This window comes from Rhamphochromis longiceps, linkage group LG16 (genome assembly GCF_057381845.1).
Source record: "Rhamphochromis longiceps isolate RC_006_pf linkage group LG16, R_longiceps_female_GT1.1, whole genome shotgun sequence".
NCBI classification, from domain to species: Eukaryota; Metazoa; Chordata; class Actinopteri; order Cichliformes; family Cichlidae; genus Rhamphochromis; species Rhamphochromis longiceps.
In genome coordinates this window covers 16,607,367-16,612,609 of record NC_140572.1, presented here as the reverse complement: position 1 = coordinate 16,612,609, position 5,243 = coordinate 16,607,367, and positions in this window count along the sequence as shown.

Here is a 5,243-nt window from a genome sequence, read left to right as displayed (position 1 = left end):
GAGTATTTGAATTGTGGTAACACAAGGGGAACCATGTAGATTAGAATTCAGGTCATTATGTTCATTTTCTTTACCATTCACCATGTAACCATGCGTCATGCCCACCACCGCCACCTACTTATTAAATAAGACCCATAAGCATATTCGCCATCTTCCACCTCACCCCTCTGCATGCAAAAAGGTATATATAATGGGAGAATTTTAAAAGGCAGACTGAATTATTTAACAAAACATGCAGGGATGGGGGTGTGAGGGGGACAAGAAAACCACTGCGGGAGGTAATTCAGACCAAAAAACGACTGGGACCGTCTTGTGTTAACCGAGATTATGCTCTGTGGCAGAAATACAGTGCAAAAATTCCACTGTCTCCAGCTTTCATGTTGTGGATGAAAATGAGATGAGCTGAACGAAGACTTGCAGTGGTAATACGGTGATAAACAAACAAAACGCCACATGAATACCCAATTAGTGCTTTGAGTGAGGACCTAATAGCATGCTTGGGTAGGTTTAGAGTAACCCAAACCACTGCCTGGCTATTCTCCATGGGTTCACCGGTTCATAATACATAGTGACTTTCCAGATGCAGAGCTTTAACGCCATGACAAGCAGTTTGCATTGATTTTTTTTTTCTAGTTTTTACACAAGTTCACTCTTATGTGTTTTGACTAATTTGAGTCTGGAGATGAAAGAGTGTTTTCTCTCTTTCTCAGGAGGACATATTTGAATTGGTGTGTATTCTTTGGCTTTGTGAATATCTTTGTTATGCTGAAATGATCCCTAAGCTCGTTTTTTCCAGTCCGCAGTTCCCTAATGGTGAGTCTGAGGAGCGAGTTATGCATGTATGTAGCCATTTATGTGTGTAAGTGTTAATTCTGCTGCTGATCTCAAGCCAAAACTGTAATAGGGGCAGACGTGTTTAATTTATTCATTATATATTTATTTGTTGAACGCTGGAGGATTCCACCTACAGCTAGACTGTGTATTTCAACTGCATAGCTGCATCACAAGGTCTTTTAGGTGTGGAGAAGAAGAAATGGTAAGAAACAGAGCAAATGGTTTCCGAGCCTATGTTTCGTAAGCGCTTCTGTTAGTCTCTCATTTAGACAGTTTCCTGTCTCATTGAGCCAATTTGTCAATCCATGTGTTTAACCAGCACAGTCTTTGTTGTCTCAGTCGCAGGGAAATTCATGTCAAATTGTCTGTCTTTCCATTTGTGAAGCTCACCTGTCTCTCCAGAGGTGTTCTAATATGGCAGATGGTGCTAATTATCAAGGGTCACACACACACAAACACACACATGCATATTATTTAAGGTTATTCATGGGGTCACAATACCTCTTAAATTAGCGTCTTCTTTTTCTTTGCAATATATTTTGCGAAATCATACAGATGCTGCACTTAACAGAGGATGAAATTAGTTGATGACGTTGCACAGAGTGTAGAGATTATTTTTACTGCACTGCATTTTTCATCAACTACTAGCCCTTTAATAGATTTAGTCTTATTTCTGTGCAATGACTGTCATTTTTCATTACACTGCAATATCTACTTCCTGGACCTCCAAAAGAGAACAGATTAAATTTCACTCTTTTTATAAAAAAAAAAAATCACCTCCTCCTCTTCATGGACACACACACACACAGTGTTGGGAAGGTTACTTTTAAAATGTATTCCGTTACAGAATACAGAATACATGCCCCAAAATGTATTCTGTAACGTATTCCGTTACGTTACTCAATGAGAGTAACGTATTCTGAATACTTTGGATTACTTAATATATTATCGTGCTTTTTACAACAACGTGAATGTACTATTGCTGTGTGATTTATTACTATTACTGAAGGTCCGCGACTCCGAGCTGTAGTAAAGGGACCTCTGACTAATACGGCGGGGTCCCTGTCGGCTCGTAGCCGAAAAATAGCTTTACTTTGTTGTGTGGGTCAATTTTTCTTGCGAGAGACAGAGAGAGGAGTTGAAAGACTGCTCCAACGGAACTTATTGTTTTCGGAGGAAAACACGAACACGGTGTACAGTCGAGTCTTAATAGCTTACTTACAACTGGGCTCATCAGGCACTCTTCTTGGCTGCAGTGGTTATTATTATATTTACATGCTTCCAGCTCCCGTTTTTCCTCGACGACAACTCGTACCTTTCCACTCGCCTTTTTCTCCCTCCTCGCGCTCACAGACACATAACGTGTATGGCAGTGCATTCTCCCTGCAACACGGACTATACTGCCCATGATGCTACATTCTTTAGAGTTATGCTTGTAGCATTCTGCCTGTTAGCTTAGCACAACAACAACAACGAAAAGGCGCTCTCTCACCCAAGAAACACACAGTCGCAGAAAGAGAGAGAGAGCGTCGCCCTGTAACCATGGCAACCGTAACGCTGCCGCCTGGAACGAAAGAACGTAGCTGTCAAACAAAACCCAAACAGTCCTGACCCGCGACAAAATGAAACAGGAAAGTACTGCAGTGTAATCCATTTATTTCAACAAAGTAACTGTATTCTGAATACCACCTTTTTAAACGGTAACTGTAACGGAATACAGTTACTCATATTTTGTATTCTAAATACGTAACGGCGGTACATGTATTCCGTTACTCCCCAACACTGCACACACATACACACAGAGTGTGTGGCATATTCTTGGCCCTGTTTAAATGTCCTCCACTTAACAGTGACTGCAGTTCTTGGTTCTGTGCATTAACCTTTGCAGTGGTATTTAATTAAAGGTCCACACCTGTACCACCACCTCCTCAACCCCCCATCTTCCTCAGCAGAAGTATAGCTAACTGAGCTCATGCTGTAAATCCACGGCAATTAGCATGACCTAAAAACACCACGAGAGCCTTGACACTCACCGGCACATTCTCCTTTGCCCTGTAGACCACTAGTTCTGCCTGTCCTTCTTTTTTGACCCGACTGTGGTGCAGCTGTGCTCACACACAGTAGGATCCAGTCGATTACTGTGGCCCTTCTAGTTCACGGGGCCCTGAGGGAATACATTAGGACACAAGTCGGGGTCACAGGTCCCCCAGGTTCCTTGAGGATAACTTCTTTGTCATCTATCCCCAAATCATCATTACTCAAATGAGCAGCATAGACTGTTGTTGGATTTAAATTGTTGCCCTTAAGGATGTCTCTACTTTGAGTCATGTTAAGGCATTCTGAGTTTCCACATAGCCAATTAAGGTTCCACAGCTTCTTTAAATGTTGTTTAAATTACTTGGTTGTAATGACTGTTCATGCTCATAGTATACTGTGCCTTCAAGAAAGAAGCAGCACTTGTGTAATAGAGTAAGCCAAGCTAAAAACACCAAAAGGATATTTAATAGGAGCCTAAAATAGTTTGTAAAGGTCACAACTCAGTGCTGCTAATTTACAATGGCCAATAGGTTTTATGAAGAAGGTGCTTATTGGAATACATTTTTGATCAACTAAATGAGTATTCCAGTAAATGTTCATTAACAATGTTGTTTGTTTCACTGTTTTCAATTGAATATGCTTTTAAAGCACAGTCCTGACTTCAAGAATTAAAGAACAACTAAACTTTATTGGTATTTTTTGGCAGTCAGAGGCCATGACAAGTACCCATAATACTATGATAGAACACATTAAAATCAAACTAGAGTCCTCACTTAGTTTTAACAAAAATGTCCTTTTGTTGCTAAAAACCTAACCATATGCAGAAGCATGTTCTGGCTAAATTTAAAACACAACCTCAATATAATGAGCCCACCACAGGTTTTTCCAATTTTTTTGAAAATGCTTCTATACACATCAAAAACACACAAACTGGTAACTTCCCTGTTACGGGCAAATCAGGACAGAAAACCACAAAAATGAAAAATCTGTTTCTATGACTTCCAGACATTTTAATGAATTGCTTATTACATTTTCTACAAGACAAAGTTTGAGTTTTGGGTATCACAGAACAAACTGATGCCACAAAGTCTTTTACAATTTCTAAAACTAATAAAGTCTGTAGAGTTGTTGTTGTCACTGAGATTGCTTACTTTTCAAAAAAGTGTAAAACTTGATACTTCCACTGTTCAGGTGCAAGAAAAAGACTTTTAGAATATGTTTGTCAGTCATATCATACCATTTCTACAAAGCCCCTCCAACCCTGCTTATAACAGATGTAATCAAGTCCAAACTTCTGGCCAATTACATTTATTTATTTTAATTTTCCCTCTGTATACCACCATCGTCGATCTTAAATCCAAAATCAAGATGTCATTGAAGTGAAGGCTTTTAGCTTTAATTCAAAAGCTTTAAAAATATGTTGGTTGACGTGTTAGGGAATTATAGGCACTGTACTGCCCATTTCCAGAGACTCTAAAGCAACTGTACAAATGACTGACATGTGGCATGTTCCAGCATACAAACACACAATCAAACCTACAGTCTTACATTCATTCCATCATAAACACGTCCATTTATGCAGATGTGAACTGTGGCCAAAAAATAAGGTGAGAAAGATTAAGGAAATGCTAACCTGTGAAAATTTGCTGTCATTTAAAACAAACAACAGATTTATCCAACCTAATAGGCTGGATAAAGGTGTTCCAAAGGTTAGGCACTATAATTTCCAAAGACGAATTGCTCTGGATTTAAAACAAGGGTCGGGGATCCTAAACAGACGAGGCCTGTTCACTTGTGATAAATTAAGATAAAAGATCTGGAGTAGGTCCCAAGTGCTGAACTTGCATTTGGTAGCTATTCAAAGGAATTATCAGTATGAGGCCGAAAGTGACGTTGATGCCAGTGAGAGAGGCAACCATTACATTGAAAAAACAAAATAAACCTGTGAGACTTTACAAGAAAACATCTGAAAGACCTTGCAGAGTTCTGGAAAAAATATCTTTGGACAAACGAAACCAAAATGACCTTGTACCAGGAGGATGGGAAAACTAAATTATCAGTAAGGAAAGGAATAGGTTACAGTCTGAAGCATAACACATCATCTGTCAAACATGGTGAAGGCAATGTTATTGTGTGACTGCTCATAGAAGTAGCTGGGGGAATTCTGATCGTGTGTGTACAGGGCTCCCTGCTCAGATTCAACCAGATGCTCCAAAACTAACAGACAACACTTCACAGTTCAAATGGACAATGACCAAAAGCAAAAACAACCCATGAGTTTCTCAAGGCAAAGAAACAAAAAAATCTTCTGATCAGTCACCTGATCCCAACCCAATCGAGCATTTACATATTTACTCAACACAAAAGAGGAG